The 21,518-nt window shown below is 41.1% G+C and overlaps 1 protein-coding gene across 1 annotated transcript in view; it reads left to right on the plus strand.

The window, feature by feature from the left end:
• The window catches only part of si:ch73-335l21.1 (insulin receptor substrate 1-B), a 118,297-nt gene that overhangs the window by 38,461 nt on the left and 58,318 nt on the right, over nucleotides 1-21,518 (plus strand). The window lies entirely within an intron of this gene.

Raw genomic sequence — 21,518 nt, forward strand, 5'->3', positions numbered from 1 at the left:
ACATTCTTTCAATAAGATTAACATGGTATATAGCTAGATTGTAATTAATTTGTAACAGACGCGAGATGGACAATCGTAACAGAAGTAATGTAACAGACATCATTTTGGAACTCATAGGCTTGACTTTGGCATATAAATATGTTTTTATTACATCTCAGAAAATTAAAGTTATCTTTTAACATATCATTCATTAAAGATTACATGTTTTGTGACCTGATGGTAAAAAAAGAAATGGTTTTAGGTGAATAAGTTCATGTCCCCATTTCAGTACCCATAAGCGTGGAATCACTCATATATATATATATATATCTGGCATATCGCTGCAGTAACATGGCCACTCTGATGGAAGAATTACAGTAGTGGTTTCCCATTGCCTTCTACTGGATTATTATAGAGGTTTTCTCCTCTCAATCATTCTCACACACACACACACACACACATCTATGGATAATTTAGAGAAGCCAGTTAACCTAACTGTATGCCTGTGGGAGAAACCGGAGCACCCGGAGGAAACCCACACAGACACAGGAAGAACATACAAACTCCACACAGAAAGGCCCCCATTGGCTACTGGGATCAAACCCAGAACTTCTTGCTGTGAGGTGACTGTGCTAACCAGCTGCACCACCATAGCCTATATACAGTGGTGCTTGAAAGTTTGTGAACCCTTTAGAATTTTCTATATTTCTGCATAAATATGACCTAAAACATCATCAGATGTTCACACAAGTCCTAAAAGTAGATAAAGAAAACCCAGTTAAACAAATGAGACAAAAATATTATACTTGGTCATTTATTTATTGAGGAAAATGATCCAATATTACATATCTGTGAGTGACAAAAGTATGTGAAGCTCTAGGATTAGCAGTTCATTTGAAGGTGAAATTCGAGTCAGTCTGTTTCCAATCAATGGGATGACAATCAGGTGTGAGTGGGCACCCTGTTTTATCTAAAAAACAGGGATCTATCAAAGTCTGATCTTCACAACACGTTTGTGGAAGTGTATCATGGCAAAGGAGATTTCTGAGGACCTCAGAAAAAGTGTTGTTGATGCTCATCAGGCTGGAAAAGGTTACAAAGCCATCTGTAAAGAGTTTGGACTCCACCAATCCACAGTCAGACAGATTGTGTACAAATGGAGGAAATTCAAGACCATTGTTACCCTCCCCGGGAGTGGTTGACCAATAAAGATCACTCCAAGAGCAAGGCACGCAATAGTCGGCAAGGTCACAAAGGACCCCAGGGTAATTTCTAAGCAACTGAAGGCCTCTCTCACATTGGCTAATGTTAATGTTCATGAGTTCACCATCAGGAGAACACTGAACAACAATGGTGTGTGTGCATGGCAGGGTTGCAAGGAGAAAGCCACTGCTCTCCAAAAAGAACATGGCTGCTCATCTGCAGTTTGCTAAAGATCACGTGGACAAGCCAGAAGGCTATTGGAAAAATGTTTTGTGGACAGATGAGACAAAAATAGAACTTTTTGGTTTAAATGAGAAGCGTTATGTTTGGAGAAAGGAAAACACTCTATTCCAGTATTAGAGCCTTATCCAATCTGTGAAACATGGTGGTGGTAGTATCATGGTTTGGGCCTGTTCTGCTGCATCTGGGCCAGGACGGCTTGCCATCATTGATGGAACAATGAATTCTGAATTATACCAGTGAATTCTAAAGGAAAATGTCAGGACATTTGTCCATAAACTGAATCTCAAGAGAAGGTGGGTCATGCAGCAAGACAACGACCCTAAGCACACAAGTTGTTCTACCAAAGAATGGTTAAAGAAGAATAAAGTTAATGTTTTGGAATGGCCAAGTCAAAGTCCTGACCTTAATCCAATCGAAATGTTGTGGAAGGACCTGAAGCGAGTATTTCATGTGAGGAAACCCACCAACATCCCAGAGTTGAAGCTGTGCTGTACGGAGGAATGGGCTAAAATTCCTCCAAGCCGGTGTGCAGGACTGATCAACAGTTACCGCAAACGTTTAGTTGCAGTTATTGCTGCACAAAGGGGTCACACCAGATACTGAAAGCAAAGGTTCACATACTTTTGCCACTCACATATATGTAATATTGGATAATTTTCCTCAATAAATAAATGAGCAAGTATAATATTTTTGTCTCATTTGTTTAACTGGGTTCTCTTTATCTACTTTTAGGACTTGTGTGAAAATCTGATGATGTTTTATGCCATATTTATGCAGAAATATAGAAAATTCTAAATGGTCCACAGACTTTCAAGCACCACTGTACATGTAATCAGTTATACTCACCTCATCTCTTGCAAGCATCACCAAGCTGCGAACAGCATCAGGGCTTGTAGTATTTTGGTTACCAATTTTGTTTTCCGTGTTTTGTTCAAAATACAGTGCTGTGAACTATATCTGTTTTCAAAATAGTGAGAAAGCACTTGTTCATGAATTGTCTTAGAAGCATTATTTAGTACTAATGAGCACATTTTGTTTCACAAGTATAGGGTATAGATTCTAAAATAAAAAATAAAATAAAAAAATTAAGCAAATAGCAGAAGTTTGACCAATTATACTTTTAACTTTTACTCTTAGTTTTCACGAAGGAGCTGATCTATTCCCACATGGGACTTTTGTAATTGCATACCGAGCGGATCGCTCGGAAGATTCCAACATTGTCTTTGCTGCCTTCTCGAGTTTTTGTTGAATGGATGGAATTCTCTGCATAAATATCTGCCAAAAATCTAAAAAAAAAACCTTACAAAACCTTTCATTCGACCTTTCAGAAGGTCATGAGGTGAATTTCGTTTATCTTTTTATCTGCCAATTATCTTCCGATACTGTGAAGTTATAACGAGGTTTCTCGTATTTCGTTTCTGGTTCTGATTGGTTCCGAAATTTATCAAGAAGTAGAACGGGTAATCGAACTTGATCAGGATAAGTGCCGATTGGTTACAAAGTTTCGCTATTGTTACACTCATTCTTACAACACGATGACATAGTGGCTTCACCACTCGTTCTTGTGTACCTTTGATAACGCGAGATCAACTGTTCGTATCGCGAGCTCACAATTTGCCATTCTGGTGATTGTAATGCTTAAGCGTATACGCATGCGTAGTACGTTATTGTTACACTCATTCTTACATTCTTACAACATGATGACATAGTGGCTCTGCCTCTATAAAACAGTAGCCACAAAAACATTACATGCCAGTTCCACCATGTCGACTGTTCCTTTTACACAGACGTTGATTCCAGCTCTGTTATTACCAATTGTTCCAGCTCAGAGGCGGAACAACACAGACCCCCATTAGGACGTTTTATACAGAACACAAGGTGGAAAAAAGGCATAAGCTTTCCAGCTTGAACAGGCTGTGTAAAAGGAGCTAAAGAGAGACACAGAAACAACAAGAAGACAGTCATCTATATCCCCTGCCCTATATACCAACTATATACCAAGTTTCAAGATATTATTTGTCACATTTTTCAAGTTGTGCTGCAGGAAACCAACCCTACCTCTTTACACTGACCTCAGCAGCCCATGGCATAAGCCCACCGGACCTTTGGTCCAAGTGAGATAAAAATTAAAATTTCTCACATTTCTTATTATCAAAAGGCACATAGACATTATTTAATCAACACGTATACCAACTTTCAAGTCCATACCACTCATAGTTTTCAGGTTCTGCTCCGGAAACAAAACCTACCCCTAAGACTAACCTGAGAGACTAAGTCTGAAGTTGTTTCCATGGAAACATGAAAAATTTTAATTTCTCAAAGTTCTTAGTATGAAAAGGCACATCTTCATCACCTTGTTAACATGTATACCAAGTTTCAGATCCGTATCATGAATAGTTTTGGATATATGCTCCAGAAACGAACATTGCTCTTAGAAACTAAGTCAAAATCTATTTTTTTATTGTAAAAATTTGAAAAATACTTCAAAAAAAAAATCCAAAATAGCAAAAGGCACCAGTTCACATGTTGCTTGATATGTATACAAAGTTTCATGACTATATCTTCAGTAGTTTTAAAGATATGGCCCGGAAACAAAAACGTGACCGGACGGACAGCCGGATGGACGGACGGACGGATGGAACCCGTTTATATATCCTCCGCCAAACTTTGTTTGGGCGGGGGATAATGAAACGGAGAGAGGGTGAGAAAGAAAGATGGCACCAAAAAAGAGCTCAAGTGGATGAGAGCTGGAAAGAGATCAACTGTGTGAGACATGCAGATGGTGAACACAGCAGAGAGAATTTGGGTCAGATTTGGGTGTTATTTGAGCTGCATATATTTTTGCTTTTACTCTTAACCACAAAGATAATAATGATCAGAGTTGTGGGGATTTTCCCTGTCAGGACTCCAGACTGGGTCTTCATGGTGACATCTGATATGAGACAGAGGGGGAGGTAAAGAGAAAAAAGGAAGAAGGAGTAAAGAATAGTGACATGAGAACAAGACAAAGAGCAGAATAAAGTGAGTAAGAGAGATTGGGAGTGTTCTAAAGAGGGATGCCAGTGAAATAATTCTGTCTGGGCTTGGGAGCTTCATGTGCGTAGGTGTTTGCTTTCTTTCACTGTATGTGTCAGTGTGTGGTTGTGTAATACAGCCGTTACCAGTGTAGTCGCTGTGCTTCTGTAATTATCATTTGTTCTATCTCTCTCTCACCCTTATTTTCTCTCTTCACATTTCTGATGTTCTCTAAGTTGAACCATATATGCAAGAAATACACTCACCAGCCACTTTATTAGGAACACCATAACACACATTCTGTTTTATGCGGTTCTCTAATCAGCCGATCCCTTGACAGCAGCACAATGCATCAAATCATCTCATCTCATCTCATTATCTCTAGCCGCTTTATCCTGTCCCACAGGGTCGCAGGCAAGCTGGAGCCCATCCCAGCTGACTACGGGCGAAAGGCGGGGTACACCCTGGACAAGTCGCCAGGTCATCACAGGGCTGACACATAGACACAGACAACCATTCACACTTACATTCACACCTACGGTCAATTTAGAGTCACCAGTTAACCTAACCTGCATGTCTTTGGACTGTGGGGGAAACCGGAGCACCCGGAGGAAACCCACGCAGACACGGAGAGAACATGCAAACTCCACACAGAAAGGCCCTCGCCGGCCACGGGGCTCGAACCCGGACCTTCTTGCTGTGAGGCGACAGCGCTAACCACTACACCACCGTGCCGCCCTGCATCAAATCATGCAGATACAAATCAAGAGCTTCAGGTAATGTTCACTTCAAACATCAGAATCAAAGTGTGACTTTCATTGTGGCATGGTTGTTGGTGCCTGATGGACTGGTTTGAGTATTTCAGAAACTGCTGATCTCCTGGGGTTTTCACACACAACCATCTCTAAAGTTTACACAGAATGGTGCGAGAAACAAAAAACATTGAGTGAGCAACAGCTCTGTGGGTGGAAGCAGCTTGTTGATAGGAGGGGTCAGAGGGAAATGGCCAGATTGGTTCGAGCTGGCAGGAAGGATATAGCAACTCTTTACAACCGTAGTGAGCAGAAAAGCATCTCAGCATGCAGCAGCAGAAAACCACATTGGGTTCCACTCCTGCCAGCCAAGAACAAAATAAGATATTGAATGAATGAATGAATAAAGAAAGAAAGAAAGAAAGAAAGAAAGAAAGAAAGAAAGAAAGAAAGAAAGAAAGAAAGAAAGAAAGAAAGCTAGTGGTTAATGTTACACTAGCTAAATTACTAAGTAACTTGGTAATATCCTACTTTTATAATATAAAGTTAATGATTACATAAAATAAGGCATACCAAGAACTACCATTATAGTAGGTAAACATTACCTACATAAGCTAGCTAGCTATACACCATGAGCTGGATGACATCCCCAAAGGTCATTTTGTAAGGACAACATCAGGGGGGACAAACTCAGGAGGGGTCCTGCCTTGGTCACTAGTTACTTCACTGCATACTCATACTTTATTAGCCAATAAGAACTTGCCATGACATCCATATCGGACAGCATATTATTTCTGTATAATAATAATAATAATAATAATAAGTTCAATTTATATAGCGCCTTTCTCAAAACCCAAGGTCGCTTTACAATTATAGGGGAAAAAAATATGATGTGAATCTTTTCCCAGCTTATTAGCATGAATGAGTTGGCTGTAGTTAGGAAGCAGATTTTCTACACTATAACTTGTATGAAAATATGAACCTATAAAATGTATTGTCTTGCCACAGGGAACTAGTAACGCAAATATCTGTTCTTAATATGGAAAAAAAAATGTTATGTGCATTTTTCTGCTAGAATGGTATGCTCATGGTGCATTTGGATATGTTAGGAAGTAAATCTGGCGCGCGCGCACACACACACACAACACAGTGGGACATAAAGTTCTTGCTGTCTCCATCTTACTACAGCACACACAAACGTGGCAGCAGCAATGCTGTGGTGCTGCCACGTGTGTCTTCACAGTGTGTCCAGGACTGTTGCGGTTACTTAATGGCATCAAGGGGGGTTGATGCCACCAGAGAGCAGTGGCGAATGAGTCAGACAGACAGATTGACAGATGTGCTGCAGATGTAGAAGTACGGTCTGAACACAAGCCAAGTCAGGATGGGTGAAGTAAGGTGAAGGTTATACAACACATGCACACATACATACGCATGCACGCACAGAGTGCATTTAGTTATTTTAGTGTATTGGTTTTGAAATGAAGCAGTGAGGTTAAAATGCAGAGTGCCAACTTTAATTAGATGTTATTTGTATCTTTACTGGGTGAACATTATAGGAATCTCTGCCAAACAACTGTCCACTTCGTAATGGATTGCCTCTTATGTGCACACAAATGTACGCATTTGGTTTTCAGAAGACAAGCCTCACACTGGTGTAGCTGTTTCATGCTATTTTAATAACTTTCATGCCAAATCAACTCCTGTTTACATTTCCATCTCTGCAACTCACTCGTACACATGCCAAGAAACTCAGAATCTTTATTCTTTGTGTTTCATAGTTTCACCGATTTGGCTTCTGTATCACTTAAAATAAAGGTTTTAGATGCTTCTGTTGAGCTTCATTCAGTTCTAGTCTCATCATATCCTAATAATCATCATTACAGTCATTCTGAATGGCTTTTCAGACTAATTTGGCTAATTTGAAATCCTCAAACATATAGGCAGAGATGGCACATTAACACTTTGTTTTCTGATATCAGTATTGATTGATGTTATATTTTTTTAAGCGCAAGGCTTTAAAAAATTTATTCGATTTTAAAATTGACACAATGGCAATGTAATGGATGTACCCTGTTATTGCATTGTAATCTGTGTTTATGTATACACCGATCCACCATAAGATTATGACCACTGATAGGTGAAGTGCATAACATTTATCTCATTACAGTGGCATTTGTTAAGGGGTGGGACGTGTTAGGCAGCAAGAGAACAGTCAGTTCTTGAAGTTGATGTGTTGGAAGCAGGAAAAATGGGCAAGTGTAAGGATCTGAGTGACTTTGACAAGCGCCAAATTGTGATGCTTAGATGACTGGATCTGAGCATCTCCAAAATGGCACATCTTGTGGGGTGTTCCCGGTATGCAGTGGTTAGTACCGACCAAAAGTGGTCCAAGGATGGACAACCGGTGAAGTGGCGACAGGGTCATGGGTGTCGAAGGTTCATTGATTCGCATAGGGCACAAAGGCTAGCTCATATCGTCCAATCCCACAGAAGAGCTACTGTAGCACAAACTGCTGAAAAAGTTAATGCTGGTTAAAACGGAAAGGTGTCAGCATTAACTTTTTCAGCAATTTGCTCAGACCCAGTCATCTAGCCATGACAATTTGGCCCTTGTCAAAGTCACTCAGATCCTTACACTTGCCCATTTTTCCTGCTTCCAACACATCAACTTCAAGAACTGACTGTTCTCTTGCTGCCTAATATATCCCATGCCTTGACAGGTGCCAGTGTAGTGAGATAATCTATGTTATTCACTTCACCTGTGTGTGTATAGCATGCAAAAGTCTGGGCACCCTTACTGAAAATGTCTGTTACTGTGAATAGTTAAGTGAGCAGAAGATGAACTGATCACCAAAAGGCATAAAGGTAAAGACGACACATTTCTTTTCAGCGTTTTCTGCAAGATTTGTGTATTATTTTTGTTTTGTACAATTGGAGAGTGAAAAACAAAAAGGAATACCATGTGAAAGTTTGGGCACCCCAATACATCTGCGCTCTCAGGTAACTTTTACCAAGGTTCCAGACCTTAATTAGCTTATTGAGCTGTGGCTTGTTCAAATTCTTCGTTAGGAAAGGTCAGATGATGCAGATTTCAAAGCTGTATAAATTCTCTGACTCCTCAAACTTGTCCCTAAAAGCAACAGCCATGGGCTCCTCTAAGCAACTCCATCGCATTCTGAATAATAATTTAATAATTGATGCTCACAAAGCAGGAGAAGGCTACAAGAACATAGCAAAGTGTTTTCAGGTAGCTGTTTCCTCAGATTGTAATGTTATTAAGAAATGGCAGTTAACAGAAACAGTGGCGATCAAGGTGAGGTCTGGAAGATGAAGAAAACTTTCTGAAAGTACTGCTTGTTGGATTGCTAGAAAGGCAAATAAAAACCCCTGTTTGACTGCAAAAGACTTTCAGAAAGATTTAGCAGACCCTGGAGTGGTGGTGCACTGTTCTACTATGCAGCGACATGCTTTGGGGTTGTGTTGCAGCCAGTGGCACAGGGCACATTTCATTGGTCGAGGGAAGCATGGATTTGAATAAATACCAGCAAATTCTGGAAGCAAACATCACATCATCTGTAAAAAAGTTGAAGTTAAAAAGAGGATGGGTCCTACAATAAGACGATGATCCAAAACACACCTCAAAATCTACAATGGAATACCTCAAGAGGCCCAAGCTGAAGGTTTTGCCCTCACAGTCCCCTGACCTAAACATCATTGAAAATCTGTGGATAGATCTCAAAAGAGCAGTGCATGCAAGACAGCCCAAGAAACTTGTAGAACTGGAAGCCTTTTGCAAGGACGAATGTGTGAAAATCCCCCAGGTAAGAACTGAAAGATTATTAGCTGGTTACAAAAAGTGTTTACAAGCTGTGATACTTGCCAAAGGGGGTGTTACTACTGTAGGTACTAACCATGCAGGGTGCCCAAACTTTTGCTTCGGGCCCTTTTCCTTTTTTGTCATTTTGAAAATATAATAGATGAAAATTTAAAAATTGTTTTTGCTTAAAATATAAAGGGAATGAGTCATCTTTAACTTTATGCCTCTTGGAGATCATTTCATCTTCAACTTGCTTAACTGTTCACAGTAACAGCAATTTTGACTAGGGGTGCCCAAACTTTTGCATACCACTGTATATATATAATATACATACATACATACACCACCAGTGGTTAGCGCTGTCGCCTCACAGCAAGAAGGTCCTGGGTTCGAGCCCCGGGACCGGCGAGGGCCTTTCTGTGTGGAGTTTGCATGTTCTCCCCGTGTCCGCGTGGGTTTCCTCCGGGTGCTCCGGTTTCCCCCACAGTCCAAAGACATGCAGGTTAGGTTAACTGGTGACTCTAAATTGACCGTAGGTGTGAATGTGAGTGTGAATGGTTGTCTGTGTCTATGTGTCAGCCCTGTGATGACCTGGTGACTTGTCCAGGGTGTACCCCGCCTTTCGCCCATAGTCAGCTGGGATAGGCTCCAGCTTGCCTGCGACCCTGTAGAAGGATAAAGCGGCTAGAGATAATGAGATGAGAGGAGACATACACCACCTGATGAAAACTGCTGAAAAAGTGGTGTGTGTGTGTGTGTGTGTGTGTGTGTGTGTGTGTGTGTGTGTGTGTGTGTAATATATATAATACCACCGTATATAGTGGACTTAAAGTATTCCACAATGCATCATGAAAAGTAGTCTATAACCGATGGTCACTAACCAAGCAATATATACCATCATGCATTGCGGTTGCGCTGAATGAAAAAAAAAAAGTGTGTTAGGGATGAATGGACAAAGGAAGAAATTACATTACAAACAGAAATTCAAGTACAATTAAAAATAGTAAGAGAATACAAAATAAGCTAAACTAGAACGACAGCAAAAAAATACAAGAATAAAAGTTAGAGTGCAGAGCGAGGAATTAATCAAAAGCCTCAAATTTGATTTAATAAAAGGCAGCAGCAAAGAAGAAAGTATTCAGCCTTGATTTAAAAGAACTGAAAGATGCAGCAGACACAAAGTACTTTATATTTATTAATGTGGGAAATACGCTCGGTATCATATGTATTTATCACAACAATACATGCGTGTATTTATTACTTTGAAAACCCACCAGCCAGCTGATCTGGCACGTTTTGATTGTGCGACAGTAATGATGTAAATAACAGCGTGACGGAGTAGTGTCTGAAAGTGTTTTTTCATTTTACCAATGAGCTCACTATATAGTCCTCTATATAGAATTCCCTCGATACTGAGTAGGGAGTCGTGAATGAGTGAGTGATTTCGGACACAGGGCATTTCTCAGAATTCCCTGCCAAATAAAAAAATGACAAGACTCATCACCTGTTCCTGTTCTCATTCCCCAGACTCCTAATCACACACTTGTTCCCAATCACTGGTTTACTACACGGTACAGACAGCAATCCTCAGCTCATTGTGAAGTATCGCTTCTAGCTAATCAGTAGTAACATGACCAAGATTATTGAGTGCATGCTGTTGACCCTGCTTGTTCGGTTTGTCGAGTTTGCTTTGACTATTCTAGCCTCTTTATTGATCGCCTGAACCTTTGCCTGTTTATGACTTTGTCCTTTAGGTTTGTCTGCTTTGTCATTAAAATCAATAAACCTGCACTTACTTCCCAACCCCTGTGCACGCCTGACAGCAGGATTATTAAATATTTCTGCTTTTCTCCCTTGTTTCCCCCTAACATTGCTGCTCTGTCAAAGTCGTTTGTTAGGGTCAAAATTAATTTTAAGAAAGAGTTTTTATGTGAAATTCATTGACTATTAGAAGTAAACACTTCCAGTTATTCTCAGTGTTTCTAAGAAACTTTAATACTTCATGGAGTCCTTCAATTAATTTTATTAACATACAAACCATTAAAAATGTGAACACAGTGCACTTTGTGAAGTTTATAGAATGGATCTACAATAGCTTCAGTCATCAGTGCTGTGTAATATAACGTCACTTTGTTCACTTATTTAAAAAAAATGTATATGATTCTGAGTTCCTGGTTGAATTCTTTTGTTTACCACATCACTGACAATCTCCACTGAGTAAATATTCAATTAAAACCATAGTGAGTCATTTTCCAGTCATACCCTGCCAGTCCTGGAGGACCTAAAACCAGTCTGTACTAGCTCAGAGCAAGATGGTCTGAGAGGCTGGCTGATGAGAAGAAGGGATGATGGAGCTGGAACGAGATGGGGGGGGGGGATTACATTTGACTTTGTATGTGTCCCTGAGGCAGACAAATTTATGCACGGTCCTGTGGCCTTGTGGTGGAGAAGCTTTGGGTCATTCAGTACACCACCCTGCCTGCAGCACATTGAGTTCATTCACTGTGAGTTACAGATCACTGTGTTTAATATTAATTATGGTTAAATCTAGGAGCTGATTCAGGATTTTAAAAACCATTCATCTTTGCCAAAACTAAAAGCTTACTGTGAGGAACTTGAAAGGCACTTCTAGTTGTCAGCACCCACATCATTGTATGACAGATTGTTCATGTTAAAATATATATTGTGTGCTAAATAAAACAGTACTGTGAAGTGTGAAAAAGTTAAGGCAGTATGTATCCCAATGAGGACCGATTGACCGAAGGTTTCCATGGATGGTCTAGTCATTAAAAAATAAAATAAAATTTGTCCACTTTAACTCAGCCCTGGTCTGCGTTGATCCCTCCTTTAAATATATGTCCTCTTTTAGGTCACGATAACTTTGATGTCTTGCATAAAACCCCAAGATATCACAAGATCCTCTGGCAGAAACACACTTGTGCTCACAGAAGTACAGTACTACACCTTTCCAAGTAACATGCTGTGCTTGATGAAGATAGTCAAAGCTTTGCAAGCTGTTATTCCATGTCCTCAAAGGACATTCTGTATAGACAAGCATATTTGTTCAGAGCCAGAATGGTGAAACCAACAGACAGATAGGTGTTTTGTTCATGCTGAGAGTAGGTAGGATACACTGGGCTTCCATATTCTCCTCCTTTAATATTAGAAAGAAAGCTATTCATCCTCAGGACGTGTGGAAAGCTTGTAAGTCCAAATGCTTTGAAGCAAAAGTAGTAAGGTGAATGCTAGTTTCTGAGAGAGAGAGAGAGAGAGAGAGAGAAGGAAAACTATGGAACAGAAAGTGAAAACTTAGTATTACTTACTATAATTGTAATGCTGCAAAAAGAATAAAGAAGCAGCAGCTGAGAATCGTTCCTTACTTGCCCTTAGGTATCCATCCATCCATTATCTGTAGCCGCTTTATCCTGTCCTACAGGGTCGCAGGCAAGCTGGAGCCTATCCCAGCTGACTACGAGCGAAAGGCGGGGTACACCCTGGACAAGTCGCCAGGTCATCACAGGGCTGACACATAGACACAGACAACCATTCACACTCACATTCACACCTACGCTCAATTTAGAGTCACCAGTTAACCTAACCTGCATGTCTTTGGACTGTGGGGGAAACCGGAGCACCCGGAGGAGACCCACGCGGACATGGGGAGAACATGCAAACTCCACACAGAAAGGCCCTCGCCGGCCACGGGGCTCGAACCCAGGACTTTCTTGCTGCGAGGCGACAGCGCTAACCACTACACCACCGTGCCGCCCGCCCTTCGGTATTAAATTAGAAAAATAGGATACGGTCATATTAAAATATGAAGAGAGAACATCCTATTATTTTTTTCGCAGTCCCGTTTCCATCAAATCCTGCGCTCTGATTGGCTGGCGAGTGGGTCCGTATCCTACGGTACAGACCCCAGTTACGGACCTCGGTTATGGACCTCTGGCAACTCGTTCGTTCACAACAACAAACATTAGTAGCTTTTTTTGTCAACATTTATCTTTTTTACAATATTTATTTATAAGATTTTTATCAGAAGTGTGTGTGTGTGTGTGTGTGTGTGTGTGTGTGTGTAAAAACCTGACTTTGTTAAATGTGTAGCTGTATGAATGAAAATGTTTTGTTTTTTTTCTTGCTTTGCTTTGGTTCTTGAAGTGACAGACTTTTTTTTCTCTCCAAAAAGCCGGCATGGCTAAAGGACACAAACATGTTATGCAGAGTGTTTCAAAAAATTTGATATTATTTGAGATGTAAATATTCCAGAAACTACATAGTCTAAGCAAATGAAACTGAACAGGCTTCAAGCAGATACGCAGAGCCTTTATTTTTAAATAAATTTCTGAGTGGATAGTATCTCCATCCTTGACTCTTGTTTGCTGCATAAATGGGAATAAAAATATATATATTTTTGAGAGTTAAAATCGACCGCAAAGTAGGCATTCGAGCTACCCCGCTGAGCCAGCCAGCCCTGAGTGCGTGACGTCACAGCGGGAACCGGTTTTAAGGCTGAGGCCTTTGACAGCTATTGACCAAAGTCATATAAATAAAAATTTATGGTGAAAGTAAGAAATAGCGTTACCCACTTGCTCAACTAAGACTGATTTGACTTCATTGATTGTGGGTTGACTCTCATTAAAACAGGATAGGTGTTATAACTTATGCAGCATACATGTACATGCATGCATTTTCACTGATCAAACTTAAAAGGCTAATTAAATAATCAGATGAACTGAGACAATCACATTCTGAAGCAAATTAAATAATCTTATACCGCTAACTTAAACACACAATACAAGTTACATGCATTAATCTAAATGCAGGTAAATGAGTGTTGTTGTTGTTGCTTTGTATCCAAATGAGAGTCGTTTCTTACCCGTCTGCGTTCTCGCTTCTTGAAGGCCGATCTTGTGGCTGATTTGTTTTGAAACAATCTGACTTTCAGTTGTTCGTTCAGTTCTCCGTTCATTCGTTTCTTCCACGTAAGGGCGAGATGGCAGCAATATCCAGCGCAGAAATCAGACGGCTGCTCCACTCATTCTCCATTTTCTCCATACTGAGCACTCCGCCATTACTGCTCGGCTCAGGCAATTACTAAAACCCGGGACGGAACGGGATGTCACCAGTTTTAGCAACAACCGTGGGGAGGTCACTGCCCAAGCGATATGTCCCATCCTGTTCCATCCCGGGTTTTACCAACAACCCTCGGCTCACTCTGGGAGGACTGGTGCAACTGAACTCACTTTCCTTTAAAAAAAATTAAATAAATACTTTCCTTTTCTTGTTTTCTTTTTCTTTAATTGTTGGTACTGCACCGTTTTTGAATATGGGCTTATAGCCAATGCTCCTCAACAGATCAGAGGTCTCGTACGAGTCTTCAGTAAAATGTGCAGAGGAGAGACCACTTCATAGGCGCCCAATGTGCCCGTCAACTTCTCACAAAATGCGTCCAAATCTTTGCAGTTTGAACATTCTTGGGCCATGAATGCAACGTAAATCCACCTTCTGTCATGTTGCTGTACTGGCCAGCAACATATCTACGTGGCGTGGCGATAAATTAGCTCAAAATGGAGGATCGGAGTTGCAGTCAGCTCTGTGTTTTAGTATAGCAGAAATGGCGATGGGGCGGCACGGTGGTGTAGTGGTTAGCGCTGTCGCCTCACAATAAGAAGGTCCGGGTTCGAGCCCCATGGCCGGCGAGGGCCTTTCTGTGCGGAGTTTGCATGTTCTCCCCGTGTCCGCGTGGGTTTCCTCCGGGTGCTCCGGTTTCCCCCACAGTCCAAAGACATGCAGGTTAGGTTAACTGGTGGCTCTAAATTGACCGTAGGTGTGAATGTGAGTGTGAATGGTTGTCTGTGTCTATGTGTCAGCCCTGTGATGACCTGGCGACTTGTCCAGGGTGTACCCCGCCTTTCGCCCGTAGTCAGCTGGGATAGGCTCCAGCTTGCCTGCGACCCTGTAGAAGGATAAAGCAGCTAGAGATAATGAGATGAGATGAGATGAGAAATGGCGATGAGACCGATAGCCTTCCTGCTGTGACGTTACGGACGTCAAGGTCATTCACTCAGCCCGCTACCTATATGAATCACTTTAATCGTAAAAATTACTATATTAGATTTATTGTTAACACTTAAAACTATTCCTGTGCCATTCTTGAGGTCTCAAGGCATTTATAAATGAAAGTGAGGCCATGGCTCTGCGTGCATGCTTTAATGCTGAGCAATATAAGATTTATTCCTCAAAATTTGAATGAGAAATTCAAAGGTATGTGGATTCCATGAACGATTTCACAAATGCACACTGCACAGTCTTGTTTGACTGTGTTCGAGCGTACTCTAACACACAAAATGCCTTTTCTTTTCCAGTGAATGGCATTTCTATACCTAAAAAGATACCGTAAAAACAAAAAACATTAAACATAAAATTTTGACCTGTTTCCACACATGCTGTTAAAATCTGAGGTCAACTGAACGAGAATTGGCAAAGTTATTAGATTGTGAAATGATTATCAAATTTTTTGAAACACCCTGTATTATATTTTGAGGCGGTGACTTCCCTTAAAGGTAATAAAATGTATTTAGCAGAAGTGATTACAACTTTGCTTGTGTTTGAAGAGTGGTATAAATGTGCATGGCAAACAAAAGAACTTCGACAATCAGTTCGTCCGCCGTTGTTTTTAAAGCAGCGCCGGTATGTTTGGGGTGTTCATATTTCCAATGCATAGATCGATGCTGACAGGCCACACTTCTTGTTGTGAAATGACGGCTCACAGTGTAAAACCACACATTGACACGGCTTCATGCCGGCTTTATCTGGTTCAGTGTAAATCACTAAAGCCAGAACATCAAGATGCCTTCTTTACACCAGTCTTATGGAATATCTGTGTAAAAAGGGCTACAGAGGCCACGGCTCCTTCACTCGGACTAACAGACACAGATAAGCATGGAGGAGAAAGAAAGAAAGATCAAGAGTGAAACAAGAGAGTTCATTTTAAAATGTTTGTTTTGAATATAAGTAGACTAGTGATAAAAAATATATATTGAACTTTACAGATAGACACAGAACTCCATCGAGTTTAGTTGTTTTTAAATTTTTAACTGTTTTGAATTGGTACAAATTTGCACACAACACGAAGAGAATAATGAGAATCAGTATGTGTTTAGGAGCGGCACAGTGGTGTAGTGGTTAGTGCTGTCGCCTCACAGCAAGAAGGTCCGGGTTCGAGCCCCGTGGCCGGTGAGGGCCTTTCTGTGTGGAGTTTGCATGTTCTCCCTGTGTCCGCGTGGGTTTCCTCCGGGTGCTCTGGTTTCCCCCACAGTCCAAAGACATGCAGGTTAGGTTAACTGGTGACTCTAAATTGACCGTAGGTGTGAATGGTTGTCTGTGTCAGCCCTGTGATGACCTGGTGACTTGTCCAGGCCTTTCGCCCGTAGTCAGCTGGGATAGGCTCCAGCTTGCCTGCGACCCTGTAGGACAGGATAAAGCGGCTACAGATAATGAGATGAGTATGTGTTCATGTATGTGCATCTGTCTCTCTAAACTTTCTGATAGCAAGTATTATACATCAGTTAGTTCTGGTTCACTAATTTGATTGCCAAATTTTAGCAGTAATTTGTTACACTGAAACCGTTACCACTCCAGGCTCAGTCAGTCTGTTTGTTGCATGGTGATATGCAACGTGCTGTCCAGCTCTGGCTTCTTTAGGAACTATTTACATTGATGGAGTTAAAAAAGAAAAAAAGACTTCGCCACATTGTGTCTAAATTGTACAATGGTATATTAGGGCCGGCAGCAAGGTGGTGTAAGAGAAGAAGAAGAAACCTTTATTTGTCACATGCACACTTCAAGCACAGTGAAATTCATTCTCTGCATTTAACCCATCTGAAGCAGTGAACCCACGCACACACTCAGAGCAGTGGGCAGCCACACCAGAGCACCCAGGGAGCAGTCAGGGGTCAGGTACCTTGCTCAAGGGCACCTCAGCCCAAGGCCGCCCCACGTCAACCTAACTGCATATCTTTAGATCGTGGGGGAAACCGGAGCACCTGGAGGAAACCCACACAGACAACATGCAAACTCCACACAGAAATGCCCTCGCCGGCCACTGGGTTCGAACCCAGAACCTTCTTGCTGTGAGGCAACTGTGCTAACCACTACACCACCGTGCCACCCTAATGCTTAGCACTGTCGCCTCACAGCAAGAAGGTTCTGAGTTCGAGCCCAGTAGCCGACAGGGTCCTTTCTGTGCGGAGTTTGCATGCTCTCCCCGTGTCTGCATGGGTTTCCTCCAGGTGCTCCGGTTTCCCCCACAGTCCAAAGGCATGCAGGTTAGGTTAACTGGTGACTCTAAATTGACCGTAGGTGTGAATGTGAGTGTGAATGGTTGCCTGTGTCTATGTGTCAGCCCTGTGATGACCTGGCAACTTGTCCAGGGTGTACCCCGCCTTTCGCCCGTAGTCAGCTGGGATAGGCTCCAGCTTGCCTGCGACCCTGTAGAAGGATAAAGCGGCTAGAGATAATGAGATGAGATGAGATGAGATGAGTCTCTGAAATTGTGAAGTCACAAATTTGCAAGAAAACAAAACAAGTGGAAAAATAGTGTTTTTTTTTTGGTCATATTGCTTCACATTGCAAGGTTGGATTGACATCATCACACCAATAATAAACAGTGACACTGAAGAAGTGCAGCAGCCTGGGACAACTAGCTATGATAATACCACTGGCAATATATTAATATTAATAAGTCACAGTAATTTTAAATACAACGAAATAAACTATTTTATACTGATACATGTGTCTTTAAGTATAGTAATAACAGCTAAGGTCTAATTTGTGTGACAGTGGTGCTTGAAAGTTTGTGGACCCTTTAGAATTGTCTATATTTCTGCATAAATATGACCTAAAACATCATCAGATTTTCACACAAGTCCTAAAAGTAGATAAAGAGAACCCAGCTAAACAAATGAGACAAAAATATTATACTTGGTCATTTATTTATTGAGGAAAATGATCCAATATTACATATCTGTAAGTGGCAAAAGTATGTGAACCTTTGCTTTCACTATCTGGAATGACCCCGTTGTGCTGCAGTAATTTCAACTAAATGTTTCCGGTAACTGTTGATCAGTCCTGAACATCAGCTGGGAGGAATTTTAACCCATTCCTCCGTACAGAACAGCTTCAACTCTGGGATGTTGGTGGGTTTCCTCACATGAACTGCTCGCTTCAGGTCCTTCCACAACATTTCGATTGGATTAAGGTCAGGACTTTGACTTGGCCATTCCAAAACATTAACTTTATTCTTCTTTAACCATTCTTTGGTAGAACGACTTGTGTGCTTGGGTCGTTGTCTTGCTGCATGACCCACCTTCTCTTGAGATTCAGTTCATGGACAGATGTCCTGACATTTTCCTTTAGAATTCGCTGGTATAATTCAGAATTCATTGTTCCATCAGTGATGGCAAGCCGTCCTGGCCCAGATGCAGCAAAACAGGCCCAAACCATGATACTACCACCACCATGTTTCACAGATGGGATAAGGTTCTTATGCTGGAATGCAGTGTTTTCCTTTCTCCAAACATAACGCTTCTCATTTAAACCAAAAAGTTCTATTTTGGTCTCATTCGTCTACAAAATATTTTTCCAAAAGCCTTCTGGCTTGTCCATGTGATCTTTAGCAAACTGAAGATGAGCGGCAATGTTCTTTTTGGAGAGCAGTGGCTTTCTCCTTGCAACCCTGCCATGCACACCATTGTTGTTCAGTGTTCTCCTGATGGTGGACTCATGAACGTTAACATTAGCCAATGTGAGAGAGGCCTTCAGTTGCTTAGAAGTTACCCTGGGGTCCTTTGTGACCTCGCCAACTATTACACACCTTGCTCTTGGAGTAATCTTTGTTGGTCAGCCACTCCTGGGGAGGGTAACAATGGTCTCCATTTGTACACAGTCTGTCTGTCTGTGGATTGGTGGAGTCCAAACTCTTTAGAGATGGTTTTGTAACCTTTTCCAGCCTGGTGAGCATCAACAACACTTTTTCTGAGGTCCTCAGAAATCTCCTTCGTTTGTGCCTTGATACACTTCCACAAACATGTTGTGAAGATCAGACTTTGATAGATCACTGTTCTTTAAATAAAACAGGGTGCCCACTCACACCTGATTGTCATCCCATTGATTGAAAACACCTGACTTTAATTTCACCTTCAAATTAACTGCTAATCCTAGAGCTTCACATACTTTTGCCACTCACAGATATGTAATATTGGATCATTTTCCTCAATAAATAAATGACCAAATACAATATTTTTGTCTCATTTGTTTAACTGGGTTCTCTTTATCTACTTTTAGGACTTGTGTGAAAATCTGATGATGTTTTAGGTCATATTTATGCAGAAATATAGAAAATTCTAAAGGGTTCACAAATTTTCAAGCACCACTGTACATCCAGTGGAGTCACTCAGCTAACTTAGCTGTTGTAGCTAGCTCACACAGCATAGTTTCTGTACTAGTTTACTTATCAATACATATTTGGGCACAAATTACAAAGATAGCGTCAAGCTAAGTGTTTACATCAGAGTGTCTAATGGATTAAATGAGGTTGCTAGTGCTTTTAATGTCTTCTGTTTCCACATACCCTCCAATAGCGTTAGCATTACTACAAGCTTATCATTTAAATGTTGAGTAAGGAACAGCAAGGAGGTTTGATCGCTAGCAGGTTAGCTGCTTGATTCCTTTCTGATGTGCTTTGCAATGAGGTAGCAAAGGTTATATAGCTGCGGTAGCACCTACGAGCTTTATTAATTTCAACATCGTTCAATTTACCTGATGCAGCCATGTCCCATACTGTTACACTTCCTCACTAAGTGTCTCTGTTTATCAGTGACATTGGGGGTGTAATGACATCAATCCAAGCTGCAAAATCAAGCGGTTCCTTGACAAAAAACCACCACTATTTTTTTCCGAGTTTTGTTTCTCATAAATTTGCGACTTTTTTTCCCTCCTGCATTTGTGACTTTTTTTCTTATGTATGTCTGTCCTATGTCCGTCGTCATCATCTGTCCACAATTTACAAAAATCACTACTCCTCCTACAGGATTGATCGGATTTCGAGCAAACTCACATACAATGTTCCCCAGGTGGGTGTGCATAAAAGTTGTCAAGATGGTGGCGCCACCTGTTATATTTACGATTTTCTAGGCATCTTGGCCGGTATGAGCTACAACCTCATTGAGGCTATTTTTTTTCTCTTAAATTTACTACTTTAATCTCAGAAATTCTGAGTTTTTTCCCCCTCAGAAAATTACCCCCTCACCCAGCTCTATAAATTTTTTTAACCTACAATGACCCTAATATCCAATCGTAGAAATGTCAGTTACGTACTTGATATTAATTTCTTATGAATAGAATTGTTGTAGGAAAGTGATATCACATTATGAAATGTAAAGAATTCTGATCACACATGACGACGAGGAAAAATTTTTAGAGAAGACAAGGTCTACTCTGCAATATGTATATAGAAGAATTCTGCTAAGGCTACGAATATTAGCATACAGTGGCCTTCATTGAGAGAGAGAGAGAGAGAGAGAGAGAAGTTAGTTAGTTAGTTAGTTAGTTAGTTAGTTAGTTAGTTAGTTAGTTAGTTAGTTAGTAAGTAAGTAAGTAAGTAAGTAAGTAAGTAGGACGGCCTGCATAGTAAAATGGATGCTCTCGCCCTCCACGACTCTCAGTCAAGGAAAGTCTGGAAAACAAAACTGTAGCCTGGTGGTCACCACAGTCATCTCAGTTAACTGTGTCACTGAGAAGTGTCTCCCCAGCCTAAAGAGTGGGGTTGGAGTGCATGTCCCGATTCTCACCTTAAAACGACTTTGCACAGGCAGGAAGAAAGTCCTGTGGCGATGGATGAATGGCGAAACGACAGGTATTAGATGATACTAACACCATACTGATACGAATGCTAATAATCGTCTTAAAGGGATAGTTCGGGATTTTTGACATGAATCTGTATGGCATCCCCATCAATAGTGTCGTGCAAACACACTGACTTACCCCTGACGGCATCCTGTGAGTCCAGTTCTTGTCCAGTTTTGGTCCAGACGAAAGTAGTCCGGCAAGTTTGTTGGGGTCACGAAAGTAAAACGTTTTTCGTCTCAAAACAGTATGTGTTCAAAAGAGTGATATATTTGCATCACAAAACCGTTGCCAAATAAAAAGTCAGACCTCGAAATCGCTTGGCACTATTTTCTCTCCCTTGGTATCACTGCGCGCTGTCATGTTGACATCTGCGCAGGAATCAACACCTTTCCCATTGTTTGGCAGTGATTAGGAGTTCAGATCAGCGGCGCTAACAAGCTAATTTGAGAGCAAGAACAGCGACAAATTTATCGCCTTCTATAACCTATACAATAATATATTTGTGAAAATGGTGCGCACTTGCGACTATCCAGGCTGTAGCAACAAACATGTGGCTGAATCTGCGCACACATTTCACCGTCGTAGTCAGACATGTTGTC

Source organism: Neoarius graeffei, chromosome 1 (genome assembly GCF_027579695.1).
Source record: "Neoarius graeffei isolate fNeoGra1 chromosome 1, fNeoGra1.pri, whole genome shotgun sequence".
Classification (NCBI taxonomy): domain Eukaryota; kingdom Metazoa; phylum Chordata; class Actinopteri; order Siluriformes; family Ariidae; genus Neoarius; species Neoarius graeffei.